Source organism: Anabrus simplex, chromosome 4 (assembly GCF_040414725.1).
Source record: "Anabrus simplex isolate iqAnaSimp1 chromosome 4, ASM4041472v1, whole genome shotgun sequence".
Classification (NCBI taxonomy): Eukaryota; Metazoa; Arthropoda; class Insecta; order Orthoptera; family Tettigoniidae; genus Anabrus; species Anabrus simplex.
Genome location: NC_090268.1, coordinates 415,085,807 through 415,111,710, shown reverse-complemented (window position 1 = coordinate 415,111,710; position 25,904 = coordinate 415,085,807). Strand labels below are relative to the sequence as shown.

The 25,904-nt window shown below is 39.7% G+C and overlaps 1 protein-coding gene across 3 annotated transcripts in view; it reads left to right on the top strand.

The window, feature by feature from the left end:
- Rift (Riboflavin transporter) overlaps positions 1-25,904 on the top strand; it is a 256,069-nt gene that overhangs the window by 55,230 nt on the left and 174,935 nt on the right. The window contains exon 1 of one of the 3 annotated variants that reach the window (XM_067145883.2): positions 18,257-18,381. The exons of the other annotated variants lie outside the window; for them this stretch is intronic. The gene's annotated coding sequence lies outside the window, so the exon portion shown is untranslated. Of the gene's footprint in view, positions 1-18,256; positions 18,382-25,904 lie in introns of those variants that run through there. 3 annotated transcript variants of the gene reach the window in all.

Genomic DNA, 25,904 nt, shown 5'->3' with positions numbered 1-25,904 from the left:
CCTATCGTTCGGTGATCATGGAAATATCACTTAATTTCTGTCCTCCACCTTTCGCGCGCTAACTCGGCGTCCCTGATGGCGTGCTCATCTCGACCAATGGCGAGATAGCGTGGGTCATTTCCACGAATTCATTACTTTAATTTATTACGATTACAATTAATCAACATGGGAATGATATCACAAAAATCCCCTCTATTCAATTATGTGGTTGGAATAATTTAATTATTGTTATCGGAGAAGCTAACTGGAGTTCACTCTGAGTTTTTCTTATGTTGGTTTATCTGCGGGCCTATGATAAATTTTCTCATTGGTCAACACCGCTTCGGTTAGTTTGAAATCTCTTCCTTGTAACGTTGACAACACCAAATGCCTCGGGCATGGGAAAACTGGCACGTCACATTCTCGGTATTGGTGATACATCCGCTCGCCCTTGGTCCGAAATATATACTCTTTCACTTCCTCGAAGTCATTACTTCGTTGTTGTGAGCTCTAGCTTTAATCCTCTTATCTTCTGGCCAAGAAACATTTTCCCCTTAATGACAAGCTTACACTGTGGCGACGGACAGTCGCCATATGTCTAGCTATGTTGAAATTATCCCGTCCACACAAAACTGACACTGTATTCATTTAATATTCCTATTTATCAGTATTTCTCGTATCAAAATCAAATCATGAAAGATAGAGCCTATCTCATCAGGGTACAATATATCGAATTTGAAAAGAATGGTATTTCTTTATCTGTCATGTCCACAGTAACAAGGAATGCACTTTTTACTTTTCCGTAATTTCTGTCTAGCTGTCTGTCTGTCTGTCTGTCTGTCTCTGTCTGTCTGTCTGTCCGTCTGTCTGTCTGTCTGTCTGTCTGTCTGTCTGTCTGTCTGTCTGTCTGTCTGTCTGTCTGTCTGTCTGTCTGTCTGTCTGTATGTATGTATGTATGTATGTATGTACACTCATCACGATAAAATGGCTAAAGAGAATTTAATGAAAATCGGTATGTAAAGTCGCCGGATGAGCCGCTACAATCTAGGCTATAAATCATTTTACTCACGCTAAGTGAAATGGTAGTTTAGGGGATGACCTAAAATTTAATTCTCGAATATTTATATTATTAGTGGTCCTATCGATAAAACTAACTAAAGTTATCTAGAATTAAATTTCTGATCATTTATGTCTTATACATTTTTACAGTACCGGGTACGATAACACAGATATTCATGAATTTATATTTTAGTTGCTAAGTCCATATCAGCGCCGAGCTACGAGAAAATGGGTTAACAAAATTTACTGAAAATTGGCATATAGAGCCGGGGAATAAGAAAATACAGTCTAAGCTATAAACAATTTTATTTTGCTGAATGAAATTGTAGTTTAGGGGAAGGCGCCTAAAATATTTAATTTTCACATACCTATGTTATTGGTCCTATCGACTGGCTGGGGAGTTAGAAAACTTTCTTCTTTAGCATGCCATTCCTCTGGTTCATACATTTTCTGATACTGCTGGTACGTAACACACTGGTTCATCATAATATTCCAGCTATTCGATCCCTACTCTGACGCGCTGTTTTGAATGAGCAGTGTGCACACTGAAGGCAGAAACTCGCGTAGTAGTAGTAGTAGTAGTAGTAGTAGTATGACCTGGTCTAGAATTACAATTTAGGCCTATTCCAAATTATACCACCACAATTCACTAAATAACTCAAAATTCAACCCTGAAAAGAGCCGTTTCTTAAGAAAAGCTTCTTCCTCTTCACTTTTATTCCAAATTAACAGTGAAGACGGTGTTTCTCCTCTGGCTTGGAAGAAAAGTTTGTCTCTAAGTCAGACAGATTTTTCCGCCGCCAGTGTAGTGAACTGAGGTTTTCCGACTCAACGGGTACTCCTAGGAAACGGATTAGTAAAAGGGCATAGTTTCTGCCCTGAGACTCTCCACTGTTTGACGACCCCCCTCCGAAAAAGACGACGAGTGTTCAACGATCACGGCTGTCTGCGGCTGGGTCATTCCAGCTCTGGAACTTTGGACTGTTATATCGGCAGCGTAGTACCGTTCGTTAAAAGTGAAAGTGAAAGTTCCTTTTGGGGATCATTGTAAATATCTAGGTGTTAATATAAGGAAAGATCTTCATTGGGGTAATCACATAAATGGGATTGTAAATAAAGGGTACAGATCTCTGCACATGGTTATGAGGGTGTTTAGGGGTTGTAGTAAGGCTGTAAAGGAGAGGTCATATAAGTCTCTGGTAAGACCCCAACTAGAGTATGGTTCCAGTGTATGGGACCCTCACCAGAATTACCTGATTCAAGAACTGGAAAAAATCCAAAGAAAAGCAGCTCGATTTGTTCCGGGTGATTTCCGACAAAAGATTAGCGTTGCAAAAATGTTGCAAAGTTTGGGCTGGGACGAACCGGGAGAAAGAAGACGAGCTGCTCGATTAAATGCTATGTTCCGAGCTGTCAGCGGAGAGATGGCGTGGAATGACACCAGTAGACGAATATGTTTGACTGATGTCTTTAAAAGTAGGAAAGATCACAATATGAAGATAAAGTTGGATTTCAAGAGGACAAATTGGGGCAAATATTCATTTATAGGAAGGGGAGTTAGGGATCGGAATAACTTACCAAGGGAGATGTTCAATAAATTTCCAATTTCTTTGCCATCATTTAAGAAACGGCTAGGAAAAAACAGATAGGGAATCTGCCACCTGGGCGACTGTCCTAAATGCAGATCAGTAGTGTTTGATTGATTGATTGATTGATTGATTGATTGATTGATTGATTGATTGATTGATTGATTGATTGATTGATTGATTGATTGATTGATTGATTGATTGATTGATTGATTGATTGATTGATTGTCTCAAGGGGAAACTAGGCGCTAGCTGGAAGGCGCTTAGTGGACACCTACGTTCTCTCCTAACCATTGTCCGTCTCCATTGTTGCTTGTTTATCTGTCTTGAACGCTATAATGGGTTTCTAAAACCCGCTTGGTGGCCATGATTGTTAGGCCGTCAAGTCTCTATGGTCGGACACCTTTGTTAGCCGGCTCGGAGTCCTCCTGATGGAAAATATTTTCACCACGGGAATGTTGGCCGGCAGGGTAGGAGAGGTGGTGGTCTGCAATTTCTAATCACTCAATTGCGTGCCAAAAGTCTGGATTCAATTACAAACCTCTCCCAGTGTTCATATGGAGTGAGGACATATGGCGTTGTTGATAGTACTTCGACCGTCGGATGGAGACGTTAAGCCTTCTATTCTCTATTTAACATGTGCATTTGTTGAGGTTATCGTCAGTTTATTGATTATGAAACCTCACGTTTATCGGCAAGTCGTATTCTGTCTTAAATGTTGGAATTATTAGCACGAGCTTAGAAACGGGTCAAAGTTTATTGAATTGCATCAGGCCTGCTTATTTGCTTAAATATTCAGCCTGTATGAAAGAATGATACGCCGCAGATGGCTGTAACTATGACAACACAGCATACTTCGTAGTTACTGCTTTCGCCGCTTCAATGTCAGACTCCAATTTTCGTGGGCCCAAATATACCAGGTATATGCACAAGTTTTGGCCTTTCTTTGTGTTAAAGAAAACACGTAACTTACAAGGGAAACTAATTTCTTATTTATTCAAAATGTTGGCCATCGGCTTTTACACACTTCGCCCATTTTTCAGCTAATTTATGAATATCATGCCAGATAAACTGCTTTTCTTTTGCGGCAAACCATTCGTCGAGCCATTGTCCAACTCCCTCGAAATTGTTGAAGTGCTGCTCAGTATGCGCGTGCCCCATTGATGCGAAGAGGTGATGGTCAGATGGCACCAGGTCGGGGCAGTACGGCGGGTGCGGAAGGATGTCCCATCCAAACGATTTCAAGGTGTCTTTCACTGGTTTTGCTGTGTGAGACGGCGCATTGTCGCGTAACAAAATCACTTTGCCATGTCTTCTGGGCCATTCCGTTCGTCTTTAGGTCAATGCGAAATTTAAATTAATCATTTATTGGCGATAGCGTTGTGCATTAGCGATTTCGCCGGGCTTCAAGAGTTCATAATACACAATACCGCTACCGCGCGCACTGTCTTTCACATTGAAATCACCAAGTTTAAATTGTCGAAAGCATGTCTCACATGTTCTAATCGACGGAGCGTGTTCATCATATGTTTCTACCAGCAAACGATGACCTTCCTGAGCCCTTTTCTCCGGATTAAGTAAGAAAAGCAATGCGAGCCGCAAATGTTCTTTTTCAGGCTCAAATATCGACATGATCACTGAACGACACAACACAGACGCTAGTGTTTGGCGGACTCAACTTTGGTGTATTGGTAGGTTAATGTCAGACCAACAAACTGACGTATGTATCAAATTAATACGCTGCGCACTGTTCGATGGCGGCATCTCTTAGTGAAATCGGAAAAGACTTAAGCATACACCTGGTAACTCTCGCTGAAATAATTTTTGTGATAATAAGATTGAGCGAAATGTGAATGAAAGTTCAGGTTGTGTAGTTAAACACCCCAGTGGCGAGTGTAGAAAAATATCAGCTTTGCGTTGTTGACTACGAGACATCAATCTGAAATTTAAAGTAAAATCACATGGAACGTTTAACTTACAAAAAGTTAACTGCACCCTGAACGCCAAAACAGGAAACACCTACTTAATTAATAATGCTAAATGATTAAATATTAACAAGAAAAAACTCGTAATAATAAGCATATTCACTGGCAAGGCAAGAACACCGTCACACATAAATACACATAGAGCTCTTCCTGCATGTGGGTCGGATGTTAGTTAAATGAATGTAGCCGTGGTTGTTCCTGCGGTTGACTTTAATTCGCGAGTATTGATTAAGAACTGAAACGTAACTTGCTTCTTGAAGTGAAAAGCGAAGCTAAACGCCATTAGATGACGCACATGTAACGTTTATGTGGAAATAACGTTAATTTACACATATGAATTATTTGCAATAATATAAGGAAAGACAGGCTGTTCCAACTCCTTTCCCAATTGTTTTGTTTACCTTGTCTCTAAGTTTATTTGAGATAGTGTAGTAATTTTCTAATGTAGTATTGAGTATGTTGTACTGTGCTTGTAAAAGTGTCGCAAGAAATTTAATTTCGACTTAAAATGGGACAAAAACTGGATCCAGCATAGCGAGGATAGACGATTGACTGATATGGTCTTGTAATAATACTCAGCATGGCTTAGCTGTGTTGATACTGCTACACGACTGAAAGAAACGGGAAACTACAGCCGTAACTAACTCCCGGGGGCATGCAGCTCTCTCTGTATGAATGATGTGCTGATTATTGCTTCCTCCAGGGTAAAATATTCCGGAGGTAAAATAGTCCCCCATTCGGAACTTCAAGGGGGGATTATTAACGAAGTGTTTTTGAAAGATATAAAAACTTCCCACTTCAAGTGTAAAGGGCATGCAAGCTAAACGCAAATCATGCGGTGTAGAAATGCAGGGATTAGTTGCTAGAATGAAGTCACATATTCAGAAATGCACAGAATACGTTTTTTTATTTTTATTTTATTTTCATTATTTCATTAAAGAATGGCTAAGGAGTGCAAGTGTAGGAACTGTGGATGTGGCCAGGCATTAAGGAGTATGAGGAAGGAGTTGGAGAGTTTGTGTTTGAGGGAGATAATTAGTATTTCCTCAGAGGACAGGAAGGAAGGTAGGCCTCCCTCAAACTATGTACAAGATAAAGTAGGTGTAAAAGAGGGATGGGAAGGAAAGTAGGTGGGGGGGATTGCAGAAGACAGGTGGCCTAATGTTTTAAGGAAAAAGATATTGTAGGCTTAGGGCTCTATTCAGGATCAGAATTCAGGACAGGTGTCCGTGAGAAATCGATATGAGTCACTGCAGGTAGAACAACAGAGGGAAGATGAGGAACAGGGAACTCTAGCTGAGAAGTGTGGAAGTAGGAGGAAAAGAAAAGGTAGGAAAGAGTAGAGGATAGGAAAAGACAGCCGGAACAGGTTCATGGGAGGGAGAAAAGGAATAAGTAGCTTCTACAGCCGGCGGAAAAGATAGGGCTGACCACGAGGGGAGGGGTTCAAATGAGATGGGTAGGGTTGAGGCTCTGGCCATGGGGGATTCCATTGTTAGACATGTGGGGGAAAGTGTGTGGAAGAAAGGGAATCCAGGGTAGAGTGTTATCCAGGATTTAGGTTAAGGCAGATGTTGAGGAAAGTAGAAGAGAAGGGGAGAAAAAGGAGAACGTTGTAACGTTTCACGTTGGTACCAACAAGGTCCTCCCCTGCGAACCATGTGATCTTACCGCGGTGGGGAGGCTTGCACGTCCCAATGAAGCAGATAGCCGAGCCGCAGGTGCAGAAATACCGGATGGGTATCTGTTGAGAGACCAGACTAACGAATGGTTCCTTGAAAGGGGAGTAGCAGCCTTTCGGAAGTTACAATGGCGGCAATCACTAATCCTGCTTCAGGAATTTCGATGGAATGCGTTGTCTGGCTGCCTTCAATCTTACATTAAAACTGTTCACTTCTTGTGAAGATTATCCTACTTTAAACCTGGCCATTACTTGTGAAGAAAATAGAGATATGTCTCAAGTTTCCATTAAGATATAGGTTAGTGACCTTCAAAGAAATCGAATGCTGAAGTAGTTTTAAATTTGCTGAAACCAATAGCACTGGCACTCGATGTAATCCAGAGAAGTGACTGCACCATTGGCCAAGCAGTGAAAGTGAAGAAAAATACTACGGTATGGCTTGGAGGAATTAATTATAAGTGATAAGGAAATCTGGAATTAATGTCACAAAAACTAATATGTTTCAAAATGTTATTAACTTATCAAGAATTGGCTGCTCCACGTTTTCTGGCTTTCATTATTCATTCAGTATTAAGAAACTCAAAATAAGTTTTATATCCATCCAAGCATGAATGTGCATTTCAATTTGCCCAGGAAAAGCACGAGGAACTTCATTTCTATCAATACCGGTACATGTAAAATGTCAAGCAAAATCTCAACCATTCATTCCAACAATGCTCACGAATGACATGGTGCAAGGTGTCTCTGCTTTGCAGAGGTGGAAATCTCAAAAAAATATCATTGGCAAATTGGTAATATTATTATATAAAATAAATTTCATGCGCTAAGCCGTATTGTAATACGCACCACTTTAGCAATCCTCCCCAATTTTCCTCCTTCCCAAGCAGTTCGCTGCCAGAACAACTTCCTAACTCAGCAATCAGTGAGTGTCGTAACCCTGGAGGAGCCGGATTGATTCATACGGAACACGACATGACTAACCAGATGCTGCTTACCCAAGTTCCCAACGCGCAAGTGTTTCATTTGCATCCCAGCATGTTTTCTATTTTTAGACCAGGGGATTACTGATGCAGCACTCCGCCAACAATCAGGCAGTCCCAGACAAATGATCCACCTATAAATTAGAACGTTTCGCGTTTTTGAACAACTCAGTCCATCAACATCAATTATGCTCAACATACGGACAGACTCCTCAAGATTTTTATCACAAAGTTGCACTCACATTTGATACGTCGTTCTTATCCGTAAAGTAAATGTATGTTTTACTGTATATATGTACCACCATCCATGTGACAATTTTTATAAGATCTGTTATTCATGTGTCGACTGATGACGTCCCGCTAGGGATGAAACATGTATCGATTTTAATATAGCCCATTAAAAGACTAAAATTGTACTATAGAGATGGAATACTTGATAAGGACTGCAAAAGGTTGCAACTCTCAATAGCTAAAGCATCATCCACAGGTGTAGAACATGTGTTCTGTATGTTTGGTGTTGTTCCTTCAAGGTTAAGGAACAGACTTGATGTAGACAAAGTTTCCAAGCATGTGTTTCTGTATAACCAATTAAATAATGAAGCGATAAATGTGACTGAAGATGAAGAACTAGTTTAGAAATGGGCTTGTGTAAAGAATAGTTTGTATCATGCGCTTTTTATTTAAAAGAATAAGTCACGAGAAAGAGAAACTGATTTAAAAATATGTTTTTATATATCATACCCCAATCCTAAATGTTATTAAGGCATAGAATTTAGATTCAATTGTTCATTGTAGGTACTTAATAAACAATTATGCATACAGAAATCTGAAAATAATATCGATGATTAGTAAAAGTGTAAACAAATCTGATTTAAATCAAATAAATCTTATTTTAAAAATCATTGATTGATGATTTTTGTACATCCTTCTTGACAAGGTTGTGCTTTAACTTGGTCATACCATTTATTTTTTACCAAATAGACCCTCATGGCAACAAGTTATAACTTGGGATAGAAGGAATATGTTGTTAGTGTAATCAATCGAATATACGTGACATAGCCAGAGGAGTCCCAATCGATGGTATCTTTACCAGTGGTGGGGCTTCAAATCAAATCAAAATCTCTTTATTTGCAAATGAGGTGTCTACCTCGGTGGCAAATGATACACTAAAATACATTATTGTCAAGCACTAAATTTTAAATTAACAAGAGAAGAAGAAAATTTTTCTAGAATTCAATAATATACAATTTATGCTAACAATTTTTTCTATTAAACAAACAGATCATCCTTAATAAATTTATATTGTTTACAAAATTCTACTTATAATATCTCCTATACTTACAAACAGAGTCAACTCATATACAGTATGTGGAATTACTTCAAATAATACTATGCCACTGGTATAAGAATAAAATTTACATTGTAAATACCTAGGTATACATATAAGGGAAGATTTTCATTGGGGTAATCACATAAATATGATTGTAAATAAAGGGTACAGATCTCTGCATATGGTTATGAGTGTATTTAGGGGTTGTATTAAGGATGTAAGGATGCCTTGAGGAATTCCCCTCTTAATTTTTACAGGGACAGATAAAGCTTTACCTACTCTAATTCTCTGAGTTCTATTTTCTAGAAACAGAGCCACCCATTCAGTCACTCTTTTATCAAGTCCAATTGCACTCATTTACATTGCAATCATTTAAGAAAAGGCTAGGAAAACAACAGATAGGGAATCTGCCACCTGGGCGACTGCCCTAAATGCAGATCAGTAGTGATTGATTGATTGCATTTATTTATTTTTTACCCATTTTGGAATCTAAGTAGCATAACGACCTCCTGCGTATTAACCAGAGCCCCTTTTGCCACCAGTTTTCAGAGTTCCTGAAGGGCCTTCACAGCTACCGTAGCGGTCCCAGGGCCCTCAAAGTCCCCACCGTACTTCATCCCTACAGGCAGTCCCCTACTTTGGCTGTCCAAACTCCGTGGACCAGGGGGATGGAATTAATTTTTTCACACACATATTTTATTTACAATAGCCTGCACTGGTCGAATGCCCTCTAACATTTCATTTATTTTCCCTGTTGCTGTTTATTCTCTTCTTGAATATCTGTACAGATTTTGGAAAAGGATCAAACACTACCCCTGGTAAACTGTTCCACTCCTTCATGCCCTTCCCAATGAATGGAAATTTACCCCAGTCGCTTCTGCTAAAATTCCTTCTAATTTAAACTTGTGGTCAGTTCCGCCGATATAATTATTTTCCAACTGAAGCCTCTCACGGATTTCTCCCCATGCTTCTTCTCCTGTATAGGCTCTACATAATCCTATAAGTCTAGTTTTCTCCCTTCTCTTACTTACAGTTTCCCACCCAAGTTCCTCTAACATTTCTGATACACTACTGTTTCTCCTGAAATCCCCTGTTACAAATCTTGCTGCTTTCTTCTGCACACTATCTATTTCTTTTATTAGGTATTCTTGGTGAGGATCCCAAACACTGTTTGCATATTCCAATAATGGACGAACCATGCTTAAATAACTTTTTTCTTTTAATTCTTTGTTGCATCCTTTAAGTAGCCTCATTATGACATGTAACGATCTGTGTGCTTTCCCAACAATGTCATCAACATGACCATTCCAGTGCAAATTACTTTCAAATCTCACACCTAAGTATTTGCACTTGCCATCTTTTGGGATAACTACCTCATCCAAAGTATATTCAAATTCAGTTTTAAAGCTCCTGTTTGTAAATATTGTAACAGTTGATTTGCCTCCATTAACCTTCATATTATTTTTTAAACCCGTTGTTGGATACTCTCAAGGTCTCTTTGTAATTCTGAACAATCCTCAATGTTATTTATTTCCCTATAAACAATTATGTCATCTGCATACAATCTTATGTTTGATGTTATATTGTTCCCTAAATCATTTGTGTATATTAAGAAAAGTAACGGACCGATTATACTACCTTGTGTAATTCCCTTCCAAACTTTCTCTTCCTGTGATATATTATTTCCTACTTTGAATTTCTGAACCCTTGAATTTAGAAATGTTCTTATCCAACGTATAACCCTTACGTCCAATCCTATTCCCTCCAATTTCTTTAATAATATTCCATGTTCCACTCTATCAAAGGCTTTGGAAAGATCTATGGCTATGCAATCTAACTGGCCTCCTGAATCCAACTGATCTAATATGTCCTGCTGAAATCCCACCAGTTGTGCCTCACAAGAAAATTTCTGTCTAAATCCATACTGGCTCCTCATGAACCAATTTTTATCATCACATATCTCTCTGATGTACTTTGCTATTAATCTCTCCAGTATTTTACAAACTATACTGGTCAGGCTGATTGGTCTGTAGTTCTCTGGTTTCCTTTTATCACCCTTTCCTTTATAAATTGGTATTATTATAGATTCCTTCCATTATTTTGGTATTACACTATTATTTGGTATTCACGATGCTTACCTTTGCTTCTATATTATTTTATAATGCATATAATTTGTTAGTAATATCAAAAAACATAAGAGTAAAACTAACTATCGACCATGTGTTTGTGAAATGCTTCCGACGATACATTTAGCGCTTTCTGGTAGCTTATGGATGTAACTATTGAACTCTAAATAGTTGAAATTCACGATAGCCATACAGTATCTTGAAAGTTTCACTGAAAAGTAGTGGCTCAATTGCATTCTAAAAGTAGAAAATGTATACAAATGGTGTGTGACTTCAACATCACATTGGGCAGTAGCGGGTTATTTAAAGCATATCCACTTATTTGTGCTAACACTTCTTATCACTAACAGGACGTAACTATATTGCATAATTTACACGGAAATAATACTCGCAATCAAATTCACTTGTAACTCTATACTTTAACCTGGTTACAGTTGAGACATGTATTTTGCTTCCACCAACTACAATTATATCAGTATTAAAATATTTTTGTGTTACGACGTCTCTCTGAAATCTGCATCAGTAAATTGTACTACTTTTTCCCAAATAAATCCAAGCACATTAATTAGTCGATGATTTACGTGAACGAATCTCATCCATCGAATTTCACTGTCTAAAAATAAGGATAATAACTGTCTTAAGGTAAAAAAAGAGCCAAATTAGGCGAGGATTAATAAATATGATTATTATGAGATAAATATACAAATGTATATACGACCACTATTTCGCTGCGAACAGGACTTTCTTCTGCGGCATTGCCCTTCATATTGTCGTCTTTTGGAAACTGGCAACAACGAATGTCTATGCCTGTGAATTCTAAATATCTTTGTACATCATGACTAGCTGGAGAGTTCAATCCGAAAAATGGAAGTAAATATTATCGAGGAGATAATAGCAATATTTAGCGAGGAAGATCATATTTTGACGAAAATTGTAAGACATACGACTAAATGATGTACTTCACAAATAACCAATAATTATATACTGTATGTCACGGGGATACCGTGGAACGCAGAGGTGTAAAAAGGTGCCGGGGTGAATGGGTGGACAGTGAAAAGATCGAACCATAATTTAAAAACACTAAAATTAGCAATTTTATTTCTTTCCCATTTTATCTTTCAGATTTTAAACTTCGGTAAATAACAACAAATCAGGAGCTTGTTGGTTCAAATATAAACGAAGATCAAGTTCAGGAACACAATAAGTTGTAGAAACGAGCTTGTAGCTCCAAAATTACGATTTTAAAAAGAGCACCATTGCTCCATTCAATTAATATTCAAGAAGACTGCGCTCCCAATCCAAATTTCGATTAGATCAATACAAAACTGTTTTCACTATCTTACCCGCTCGACAGTTTGATTTACACTCGAATAGGAATAGTTAAAATTTAACAGAGGCAAGAAGTGCCCATTATACATGGCTTTAGTGATCAAAAGGAAAAGGTTCAAGATTTACTACTTTTTCCCAAACAAATCCAACCACATTAATTAGTCGATGATTTACGTGAACGAATCCTATCCATCGAATTTCACTGTCTAAACATAAAGATAATAACTGTCTGGTAAAGAAAGAGCCAAATTAGGCGAGGCGAACACTTGTACTACTTTGAAAATACACTTTCAAACACTTAATATCCTATTTTGACTTATAGCCCTAAGTTACAGAGGACCGAGCGAGTTGGCCGTGCGCGCAGAGGCGCGCGGCTGTGAGCTTGCATCCGAGAGATAGTAGGTTCGAATCCCACTATCGGCAGCCCTGAAGATGGTTTTCCGTGGTTTCCCATTTTCACACCAGGCAAATGCTGGGGCTGTACCTTAATTAAAGCCACGGCCGCTTCCTTCCAACTCCTAGGCCTTTCCTATCCCATCGTCGCCATAATACCTATCTGTGTCGGTGCGACGTAAAGCCCCTAGCAAAAAAAAAATTTTACAGAGGCTAAGCCTGTGCTACAGAGCGTCACTAGATGGAGAAGAATATTAAGTTCCAAAAGAGGAGATACATTTTTAAGTTTTACAAAATCATAGTCAACCCAATACCAAGTTGAATGGAAATTAAAAGAGGGTGGACACTCTTTATTCCCTAAGTTAGAACAAGTCCTTAGACTTGTTTGAAATTTACATTTAAAAGATGATATTGAACTTTACATTAAGAAAGAATTTTGAAACCTTTCCCTCAAGTCAGCTTTCTGAAAATATCACATGATTAAAAGATGTCTGCCATTACCTTGAGCTGGTGGGCCTTCCGACGACGGGCAAGGGTTGCCCACTGCCTTAACTACGTACGCACACTAAACCTTTCAACAGGAGCGATGGAAAAACAACATGGCCCAAAAACTCCCAGGTTTTAAACCAGAGGGGAAGGTTCTAGAACACTTTAGGCCGAAGGCCTGTGCACACCCTCAATTTTGATTGGCTAATTGAATTAATATCCAAAATTTCTGATTGGCTAATAATTTCATGAAGAATGAAGAGATAGAAGGGCCTAGTAACCTTAGAACACAAAAAAGAAACTACAAAAATTTCAGTTTTTTAAACCTAGAAATTACAAATTGCTTCGAAAATTAATTGTCCATCCACCCACCAGAGGGGGCACATAAGTCGACAGTAGAGACATCTGAAGATAAAGTTTGAAACTTCTTCTGATAGACAGTTCAAGGTTCACCTTACAGATTGCCTTCTAAAAGGCACTCAGTTTACGTGTACGGAGCAGGTGTACCTCCGGTACAATATAAATTAACGAATTATGGGCAAACGTCAACAGATCATGAAGGATTGGAAAACTTCAAGAAATAATAATCAAGCAAAGAACTTCAATTGTAGAAAGACATCACACACAGAACGCCAATTTCACCATTTTCGGCTTTGAACTGCCCCTGCCAGTCATAGACACAAACACTCAGGCTCACGGACATACTACTCGACATTCATTGGTGCTTTCATGGAGTTGAAGACATTGTGCGTGCAGCGAAATAGTCGCGGGTATCGACATATGCATTTTATCTTTAATAATATTTTTACCAACAGTACCAAATTTTACTCCTTATTACACAGAACATAGCATGATCTATTAAAGACAGAATTAATAATAATGTTATTTGATTTACGTCCCACTAACTACGTTTACGGTTTTTGGAGACGCCGAGGTGCCGGAATTTTGTCCCACAGGAGTTCTTATACCTGCCAGTAAATCTACCGACACGAGGCTGACGTATTGAGCACCTTCAATTACCACCGGACTGAGCCAGGATCGAACCTGCCAAGTTGGGGTCAGAAAGCCAGTGCCTCAACCGTCTGAGCCACTCAGCCCGGCAAAGATAGAATTAAGCATAACATTCCTGGAATAATAATGGGAGGCGTACCCCAACAAACCTATTGAGATTTCATAGAGATAATACTGGGTATTCCTTCCGATGTGCCCTGGACCACAACATGTAACAAAATACGACATGTTCAAGCGCAGTGTCAATAAAGGAAATCGTGAGTAGAGCGAAATAGCAGCAGATATACATGTGTGTGTTTTAATACTTACTAAATAGTACAAACTTTTACTTTTCATTTACGCCAAACCTAATATGATCTTCTCTTTAAGACATTATTAAGCATGACATTTCCAGGATAATCTGGGTCTACGTACCCCAATAAACCTACTGAGACTTCGTACACGTAATACTCGGTATTCCTCTCTATGGTCCCTGGACCTCAACAAATAAAAAAGTGACTACACGTTCAAGTGTAATGTGAATCAAGAAAGACGTGTGTGGAACGAATTAATCGCGAGTACCGTATGTACAGTACACATATTCATGTTTTAATAATATTTACCAACAGGTTTTAAATTTTACTCCTCATTTACACTAAACCTAGTATGTTCTTCTATTTAAGACAGAATTAAGCATGACATTTCTAGGATAATCTGGGTCTACGTACCCCAATAAACCTACTGAGACTTCGTACACATAACACTTGGTAGTCCTCTCTATGGTCCCTGGACCTCAACAAATAAAAAAGTGACTACACGTTCAGGTGTAATGTGAATCAAGAAAGACGTGTGTGGAATGAATTAATCGCGAGTACCGTATGTACAGTACACATATTCATGTTTTAATAATATTTACCAACAGGTTTTAAATTTTACTCCTCATTTACACTAAACCTAGTATGTTCTTCTATTTAAGACAGACTTAAGCATGACATTTTGGAGATAATCTGTGATTCTGGTGCCAACATCGCACAACCTGGTTAGACGGTCATGAATCTGCTGCATGAGTGGGCATTGTGGTAAACAGGCAACAATAGACTGCAGATAACTTAACAAGTCAGTACACACGAGGAAGTGGCCTCTTTCGTAACCCGGCGAAAGCTGCATAACTTCTAAGATGGCGAACAGCTCCGCAGTATATACGCTACAGATACTAGGAAGCGATATCTTCGTGCTAACATGGGAGGCGAAAGAGGATCCAACACTTTCTTCTATCTTAGAACCTCCGTGAAGATATGTCGTGGGGATACCGGTTAACGAAGTCTTGGAAATACTTCTGATGAACAGAGACATCAGTGTCCACTTTGCATCCACAGAATAGATCTAGTCGTATATCCGGCCGGAGGTAGCAGGTCAGGAGTCAGCCTAAGACAACCACCGATAGCCACATCTAACGCATGACACAAGCTATCAATTTGAATCCCACCCGGCCGTGTGACATTCAGTCAGTTTTGGTACCTCTAGTGGTATTGGTTATTAAAGAGGTATTGATAGCTTGGAAGATGCGGTTATTCACGAATTTTGGCAGCGTGCGTGAAGAGTTTCTGCCAGCGCTTTCTTCATTAAGATGGAACTCCCGATTTAGCGAGTAGGATGGGAATCGGTCTAGTACGGAAAGCTCCGGCTGCCAGTCTATGTCCACTAAAATATACACTATCTAAAAGATTGGCCGTACGCCGCACTACCACAGTCCATTCAGGATAGAACCGTCGCCGTGAAAAAACGTAGTAGCACTACACGTTCAGCCCCTCAAAGAGCCAATGAGAAACTTGAGCATATTAAACCTCTTCAGCTGACGAATATGAGACTTCCACTGGAAGGACACTATTTCGCAAGATGAGCTCTGGATCAGGATGCACAAGCCGACGTCGGTAGAAGTGTAAAACTGGGGTTTCGCCGCTGAAAATCGAAAACCGTGTTGTAGGGCCAATCTGTCGACTCGGTTAATATCTTGCTGTAGCTGTCACTCAACAACCGCCACTTTCCAGTCCTAAAATGGGAGCTAAATCGTCTACATATAGCGATAGAACGACTGTGGGCCCAGCAGCGGCAACTAAGCCGTTGGTGTTCATCGCGAGCAGTGAGACACTCAGTACAGGTCCCTGTGGTATTTCATTTTCTTGGACGAAATACTGAGAATACGTACACCCTACTCGGACCCGAAAGATCCGGAGGGATATGACATTCTCAATAAAACGCTCTAGATTTCCCCGAAATCCCCACTAATATAGCTTTGAGATAATTACATTACGCCTGGTAGTGTCGTAAGCCTTTTCTAAGTCAAAAACACGAGGACTAAGTGGTCCTTCCGAAGAAAGACTTCCTGAATGGCACTATTCAACCTAACCAGATGAACGGTCGCTGACTGAAGAGAGCGGATAGTAGATAGTCAGGAGGCCTCTCTCTTCCAAATCCCACACAAGTCGCCGACTCAAAAAGCTTAAAAAGGCCATTTGTAAGGCTAGTTTACATGAATACACTAGGGTTCGCAACTAACTTTATGAAGCACACCTCATTAAATTAATCGCGTGGATGGTTGTTCACATGGAGACACTAGTGCATACTGTAGTTTCATTATATCTTCTGCATTTAAATGCGGTATTACCTAATTATTATGGATGCTCATATCCTTGCAACAAGTACAGTCGTGGCAGAGAAGTTATTATGATACGGTACACAACATTGCAGATCTCAAGGTCACCGGTAGTCAGTGCGGCGTTGTCCAGTTGAGCTGATGCTCCTTCTGTTTCTCTCGCTCTGCACTACAAAAAAGCGCTTAAAAGTTATCAAGCCCGTCCCGGTTAAGAGGTGACATATCTATATGTCACTTTTAAAATTAATTTTCGCGAGGAAGTTTGCTGTTTAAAGAAAGAGGTTCTTATAGGAACTGACGTGTTTAGCTACGGGCGTTAATAGGTTGAAGCTACTCCCAGACTCGGGAACAGTGGGTTCGAACCACACCGTCGCCAGTCCTGAGGCAAGTGATTACCTGCCATTTGTACATACGGGTGGCCTGAAGAACTAATATGTAGTACATAGACTTCACACTTAAAATGCATTAAAATCACATCTATAAAAATTAAAATTAATTTTAAAACATATATTGAAGTAATTTCTGCATGGTGATATTTCGTTAAAACACGATTATGCTATATTATTTACTAGAGTATCTTGTCGTAAAAAGCACATGGGCTAATTACCGAGAAACTGGAAGAAAAGGTTATTATATTCTCTTCTGTACAGGAAAATCATGAAAGGATAAATTATCATAACAATGAAGATACTAAAGCAGAGCAAATTTGAAATTTGTGATCAAAATTAGGTCAGCCTATATTAAGTTTTTGGCGTGTAATGCAATTAAATACAACAGTTTAAGTCAATTTCGATTCGGTTAAGGATAGAGCATGATAAAAGAAAGTATCAAAGACTAAAACAGAACTTAAAGCATTCGCTGAATTGAATACAACAGAAAAGAGGAACATAGCATTTTGCACCGATTATCTTTATTTCCGCCTCCATTGATACTGATGGTGCAATAGAGAAGCAAGACCTCCTTCACTCGTCACGGGAGTCTGAGTCACCTGAACTATCTTTCGTCAGACGTATTGCAATTAGTTCAATGGCCACATCACGAACACACGATAGTCTTCTTCTTATAAGGCTTCTGCATGTCGGTTATATTTCATCCAGTCCTCTCTCAATGGCGTCATGCAGCAATTTCTCAACATCTGTTACTTTAAAAGTTTTGTTCCGAAGTTCATATATTTTCGGTACCTTCTTGATTTCCAGTTTAGTTCACAACTATACCTGCCAACTTCCCAAATGGCCTACCAGTAAAATCGCTGTACGTCAAAATACGCGGAAATCCAATGCACCAAAATGTGTTGAAACACGAGAAAATTCATGCATTTTCTTCACACCAGATAATTACAAGTTTAACAGCATTAATATAAAACAATATACGCAACCGATGACATTATAAGGGACAAAATATTTCACCTCAGTTAACTACGGTAACACAAGTATCTTTAAAACGCATCAATCAAATCTACTTATCCAATGCACTTTGTTTGTGTACACGACTAATTAAAACTTTGAAGTAAAGAGTATGTTGACGCACATAATTATCTGCACACTAGTTACATTATTTACATCATCACACACCACACTCATATCTTCATTCTGATTTAACAGCTAAAGTTGTGACCTGCTTTTTTTTTTTTTTTTTTTTTTTCAGAAAGCCAATAGAATATGTGTTTGCATAACATGCTTCAGAACTTCTGGTCTTCAAATGGAAATAGCTTCCAGAGTTCCATTGGACATCGATAACCTGAACTGTGTCCTGTTCCTCTTAATCAGGCTAAACATTCGTTCACACTCTGCATTACTATGTAATGGTAAGAACAGCCAGCATGAATCTAGAGATCCTGTCATAATTAAAATGTCCATCCGCTCCACGGATATTCAACAACTGTGCCTATTTTGAATCATTTCTAGTTTGGTTACTTACAACACTAGATAAGTCGTCTATCTGAAAAGTCGCAAACTGGCTGTGGAGTTCATTCACAGCGTCATCTTCTTGTTTCATTTTCTCTTTTACACAAAATAACAGGAAACTTCTCCAAAACGAAATTAACAGAAGAAAACTGTGCTTCTTCAATGGCATCAAGTGCATATGCATGTTTTAGCACATGGTTCTTAAAATTGAACTTGTTAACCATGTAGTCACATGCAGCACAGAAATAGTTTCTGACTGACGAGAAAAACAGAGATTTATCTTCATCTTATAGCGCCTTATATAAGTTTGAGGTTTGAATGCCAATGACCAATTATTCATCATCCTTCTGATTCTGGGTTGGGTGATACTGGACATCAAGCAATGCAGACCGTTTAACTACACGTGGCTTCACAAACTTGGTGAGCATCTGTTTCAATAGATCAATCATTAATTTAAACAGTACCGGTACATGAATATGTGGGGAAGCACTCTGAAGGACTGTATTGATCTTATCAAATGATGGGATAGTCAATGTAAAAAGAAGAACAAAATTCCTTAATTAGGCCAGAGGAAAGAAATATAAAACAGCTTTTCTTCACGAGATGTAGTTGGATTCACGATTCTGAGGAAAGGTAAGTCAAGTTTGGAGGAACATGCAGTTTTTGGCAGAAAGTGAGAAGGAGGGGGATCACAAACTATCTTCATTTGTTTGTCATCAGATCTACTGTGTCCTTTGGGAATAAAAAAAGATAAATTGGCAGAACTATTTGGAGCACACACTACCACCTCATCCTTAAAAAGTGGAAGAAGTAGATCACACTGATCTAATAATATGTCAAAACACCTGACTAGGGATAATCATCTTGTACACACATGCTTGAACAACTTCTTTGTTTCTTTTCCATCCATATCTTGAAATTTCTGAAGATGTTATTTTCTTTTGGCACTTTTCTCCAAGTAACAGAAAATTTCAACAAGAATCTCATAAATTCTAACTGGTAAAGTTGCAGCAGCCAAGTTAATTAGATGGCAGTTGAACCCATACCAAAAATATACAGATGAGCTTCTTTCAAAACTGTTAGACCTCCATTTTTCTGTCCAGTCATAACAGGAGCATTGTCAGACAGTTATTAATTGACGCTTTATTTAATTGCAACTGCGACAAAAGCAGCTTGCCTATGTTGCGCCCTGTCGAATCCTCTTCCAATGCTGGTATCGATAAAACAGTATTTATAACACATACAGCTAAGTTGCTGCACCTCTCGCGACCAACTGACCCCGAGCTGCTCCGTCCACCCGTATTTATACCGAGTGGGGTGATCGCGTGTAGAGTGGAGCAGCTCGGGCGTTAGCCGCGAAAGGCCAGCGAGGGAGACCTGAAGTGTGCTCTTCCTCCGTGCTTTAATTAATTTTATATATATATACAATGATCGACATAATCTGCCTGGGTAGGCGTACAAACTGTCCCTTGCAAACAAAGATACATACAAAAATTTTGGGAACAAAGAATTAAATAAAATAGAAATTCACAAAAGAATCTAGCTGTCTAATGGCGGGAGTCCTGTAAGGGACCACTGTAGAGTGGATAACGTTGTCTGCCTCAGGAGCTGGCGGGGAGAGGTCCGTCGATGTCCCAAGGCAAGAGACCTATTACGTCTTGTCTTGTTTGCGTCTTGCTCCGCGTGTTCCGCGTACTCTTCCCGGCCGAGTGCAGCTGGACCCGCGGGTGGCCGCGGCTGGACGAGACGTCGGGTTGTAGGTGGCTCGGTCCACCTGGACCACAACATCCTAGCCCTGCGCCGTTACCAGGTATAACAATTTAGCCCGATTGAAGAAGTATTTGCGCTGGTCTGGGTCCAGGTGGGGCCTACCAGATGCATCTTGGAATCGCCGCTACTCTTAAAGCATTATTTGAAATGTTAGCTTTCACACGGTGCGACTAGTTGCCGCTACTTTTTACTGTCCAATTCGTGTAATTGAGGAAGTCGTGGATAACGAAACTACTACGTTCATTGTCAGATATGAGAACAAACGTGGAAAGAAGGTAACAAGGGAATACGGAAGACTTGATATATGAAGTGGAAAAACAACACGCGATTTGCTACGCTTCAGAGATGAGTATGGAAACAAAAGGGAACGAAGAAGAGCATGGCAGAGCGTAATGGTGGGCGTAATATTTCATGAAACGATGGTTTTTAGACATCCGGAAGTAGTTGAAAAATGTTCTTTCGTCCGCGCACAGACTGGTAAACAAAGTGTGATAAAGACCTTTCTCCAGTCTTCCTGAGAGCATAGGATGAATCTGCATATTCTTGTCCTGAATTTATTTTTATTTTGGATTAGCAAAGCAAGCAGAATCAGTCCCTCACTCGTAGATAACTTTATCGAGTGTCAATGGGGAGTTGCGTGAATCAACACGGTCGCTGACTGCAACCGATCGCCACCACTAGTTGCCTCGTATGTATTCGAATTTAGAGGATTTAGGAACCAAACACTAACATAAAAAGAAACGAACAATTGTTTTTCATGTAGAATTTTAAATTGGCATCTGTTGCTAGGGGTTTTTTACGTCGCACCGACACACATAGGTCTTATGGCGACGATGGGATAGGAAAGGCCTAGGAGTTGGAAGGAAGCGGCCGTGGCCTTAATTAAGGTACAGCCCCAGCATTTGCCTGGTGTGAAAATGGGAAACCACGGAAAACCATTTTCAGGGCTGCCGATAGTGGGATTCGAACCTACTATCTCCCGGATGCAAGCTAACAGCCGCGCGCCTCTACGCGCACGGCCAACTCGCCCGGTGGCATCTGTTGTTCATGTGTGCGAACTGTATGGCTCGTAAATGACATGAATACATTCACAGCTATTTGAATAGGAAGATAATTAATAGAACCTAAATTTCGTCCTTTGAGAAACCACTTCTGTTATATTATGAATACATGAAATATTGCACTTAAAATACGTAAAGACAGTTGTAGTAAATTACTTTCAGCATTTCCTTTGTTAAGAAAGTAGTTAACGGTACTGCGTTTATAAAATGTTACACCGACATGCTGACAAGTATTGAATATCTCTTGAGTCGAATGTATTAAATTATGTTTGCTAACCGTTGTTGTCAATGCATGTGCTAAATTCTTTGGTTCTGAGGCAAAAATACTCTTCACATTTACAACAAGTTATGTTCTCAGCTACTCTTAACTAATTTATGGGTAGTATAAAGTGCTCGTGGTGTTGGTGATTATTGTTTTAAGAAGTACAACTGGGCAACAATCCGCTATTAACATTAATCAGAGGGAAAAAATTGAAGCGATCCGACACTTAGAAAAGTGAAGGTATTTTCCAAAGAAAGACAAAGGCCACGAAGTTCGTGAAAATGAAAAACACCTAAGACTACGACTGATCTAATACCGCCGGGGTCGGAAAAGAACAAGAGTTGGCCAAGGGACGTCGAATAAGATAGACAAGTGAGGACCCTGGCGCAAGTAAGTGGAAGCAGTGCCAGGACTCAGATAAGGGCCTTGTGGTCGTCAACTGAGAATCAACTCAAGACCTAAGCGGTTCCTTTGATATTAGCCAGACTTCTGGTCAGTGAAAAGGCTTCCACACCGGTAAATAGTTCCTATGTTTGTTGCTTGTTGCTACAGTCAGGAGCTTCCCTAAGTTTGGTTAGATATTCTGGTGAACTGACTTGACCAATTAAACATTTTTGCACTGTAAAAATATGGAAAATACGTAGATGGCTGTAAATAGTTATTATTCTCGGTGGTGTATGTAGCAAAATAAATAATTATTTAACATGAGTTTGATATCTTATTGCATTGTGTACTTTTAAGCTTTGTTCGGGTTTATTCCATTGCTGTTTAGTTTGCATCATTTTTACGGCGTTGAAGATGGATCCAAGAAAACTGTTGGCAGTATTGGCTGCAATAGCATGCTCAATATTCATAATGGTTGCCAGCCGTGAGCAACACGTGGGTGATGCGGTGACGCTTGAGTCACAAGTGAAATACTTTAAAGCTAATAAAAGTGGGGGGAGGGTTTAAGTAGGATATATAAACACATTGTTATGAACGTTTACAGTAGCCTACGAAATGAAAATCCGCTGTGGACTGTGGAAGAAGTGGTAAAAAAGAAGCCGCACAGCTGACCGGCGATTCTGCGTACACTGATCACGCGGCTCGCGCGGAATTTAGAGGAATTCTTATGTTTTCTTGTGGTACCATATCTTATATGCTGGCCTGTTATTGTTTATATATGTCGTGAGTGTTTCTGACGATACGTCTCCCTAAAGTCGCTGAAAATTTACTTTTAAGAAAGTGTCTGAATTATGTAAACAAGCAATCAAGGCGATAAGGAAAGTGAAACAAAACGTAACTCAGCTAAGCTGAATGCCAGATTTATGTGACAGAAAAGGTTTGTTCGTTTGACTGTTCGTCAGTAGTCCTATGTGTCAGCTGAGTTCGAACTATGCACTCACCTTAAGGAAAACAGGAAGGGCCTTAACACGGTATGGGTATAGGATCCTTAGCGTACTCGAAATAATAATAATAATAATAATAATAATAATAATAATAATAATAATAATAATAATAATAATTTATACTTCGTCTTCGTAACTGCCCTCTATCTGAAGAAATGTTGTCGTGACGGGTTCATGAGTTCGTTTTTACCTTCCGAATGAAGAGACCACAATATTTACAACATTCCTGGAAACACTGTATTTTGCAATCCCAGTCATTGGTGGGTTTTCAGCTTGTTGAACTGTGAGAAACTGCCACTGACAGTCGTTGCACGAGAGCGGAATAGTATACTTATGTTGTAAGTCCTCATGTGCCCTACACAAATTGCATTAAAAAATAAAAATAAACCGTGCTTCTTTTGCCTCGGCATTCATCAGTAATCGGTAGGTTTTACACGGTCAATAAAGGAATAAATAGGTATGGTACGTAATCAAAGTACAACTGTGTGAAAGGAAATTATTTCTTTCGATGCTTCACTATTTGAGAATGAAGTACTTGTCAGATAGACGTACGACGTTAATAATAAGCTGGTTGTGGCGGAGATGGAAAACGCAGACGGTAAGGGGGGAAACAGGGGACGTGCTCACATGCGGAAGGATACTTTTCCTAAGCTCTTGAGTTGACTTTCAGTATAAGCGTCGTGCCTTACGACAGGCGAGGGATACCGTGGATGTATTCTACCACATCCCCACAATATAGTACAAAGCCGACATCTATATTATGTTTATGTCAACATCATTTGCAAACTGGTGATCATACTTTGTATGGCTACAGTCTTCAGTTGGCTTTTGGCAAGAAAATGTTCAAGGTAATCATCATAAGAAGACCGAACAAATGGCTGTGCGGTTTGAGTCACGTAGCTATCAACTTGCATTCGGGATATAGTGGGTTCGAACCACACTGTTGGCAGGCCAGAAGATGGATTTCAGTGGTCTCCCCATTGTTCACACCAGGCTAATTCTTGGTCTGTTCCTTAATTACGGCCACGGTCGCTTCTTTCCCACTCCTAGACCTTCCTATCTCATCGTCGCCATAAGACCTATCTGTATCGGTGCGACGTAAAACAAATTGTAAAAAAGAAGAATACTTAGACATTATGTGAATATGGGGCTACACGATGTAAGTATGGTAGATACAACACCAGCGGTAGATAACTGCGAACCTGTTTGTATAGACTTTCATTATCTTTACGCTCTGTGGGTGGGAGTCGTATGAGGTTACTAAAAGGGGGCTCAGGGTCTCTTAACCTTGAGGAGCACGTTGGCGACTACGTGACGCTTAACTGAGTTCTGGCTCTTTTTGTCACTTAGCATACTTGTGCCAGGCTCCTTACTTTAATTTGTCCTAAACGACCTATCTTGCATAGTTAACTCGAAAAAGAAAACACGAATAACCCTTTCCCGCCCTTAGCGCCCGGCTGTATTATCTGCATACGTATGCGATCTATGTGATAGTTTTGTATTTTTTCTGCAGTGAAGTGTGTATAAACACGCAGTGCAATCTATAAGTTTTGGGAAATAAAAGAAGAGCGATAATCTGTCTTGACGTTGCCTAGGCAACGGTCCTGAACTTCCGCGAGCGTGGGTTAGCTGTTTTATTCGTAAACATGGCGGGATTGTATACTGCGGATATTGAAACCGAGCTGGATATAGGCGAAGAAAGTGAGACAGAATCATTGAGCAGAGGTGATGGTGAACTTTTAGAGAGTGAGTAAGATATCAACGAAGACAATTTTAGTGTTAACAGTGATATAAAACAGATTTCGAGAAATCGGACCTGATGGCGATGCCGCGGCATTTCAAACAACACAAACATTTCGTTTCGTTACTCGAATGATTATATGGATGATGTTGAAACTGTCCATAATTTCGAAAGAGTATTACGAGAAATGGATTACTTTTTACATACGGTATGTTAGGAGGATACAAACAATTCAGTGACATAGCCATTTGCATAATACATCCATGCAGCATTCAAACAAGCACACTCCGGTAAAATTGATGCAGAATGGGAGGACACTTGCTCAGAGGAAATTAAAGTTGATATAGCCTACATATGCATCATTCCGCTTTGAACTAGTGATGGGCAACGCTCTCGCTCGCGACTCTCGAGACTGACGACACAGATCTTGAGACTCTCGCGAGAATGTCGAGACCGATCCTCCTGTAGTGAAAGCTGTGCGACGTACCAGTAACTACGACTGTAAACTTGATAGTATATCATTGGCAGTTAGTGCGTGAAATAATGTTCTCATATGAAAACAAGTGAGCCAATACATTTTGTCAAAAGCCTGGAAAAGTACCGCATGTTCAACTCTGAACCCCTTAATACCATTAACGTAAGTGAAAACAGAATGTCAGTATCTTAAACTGATCACGACTTATTTGGGGTGGACATCTTAGCTGAATAACCATGCATAATTTGTAGATAGGAGGTACACCTGCTTGGATACTAGAGGCGTGATTAGTCGATCCTGAGACGGGGAAGATGTGCCTTGTTGTATATGCAACCCCCATTACACATGAGTGGAACGTGTAATCTAAAATGCCCAACTTTGCTCCAATTCCTTCAGCAGGGCTCTCGAGACCGATTCTCGTGTGCTGAGAGCTGTGCGACGTTCCAGTAACTACGAGTGTAAGCTTCATAGTTATCATCAGCAGTTCTACAGTATATGGAAACGTGTGTGACATACATTTTGTCAAAAGCCTAGGAAAGCACTGCACGTTGAACTGTGAGCTCCTTAATACCATTAACGAAAGTGTAGACAGAATGCCAGTATGTTAAACTGTTCACGAGTTATGTCAGGTGGATTTCCTAGCTGAATAACCCGTATAATTTGTTAATAACTGTTATTGAGATGTAAACCTACCTGGATGCCTCACAATCGTAGTCGGCAGGGTAG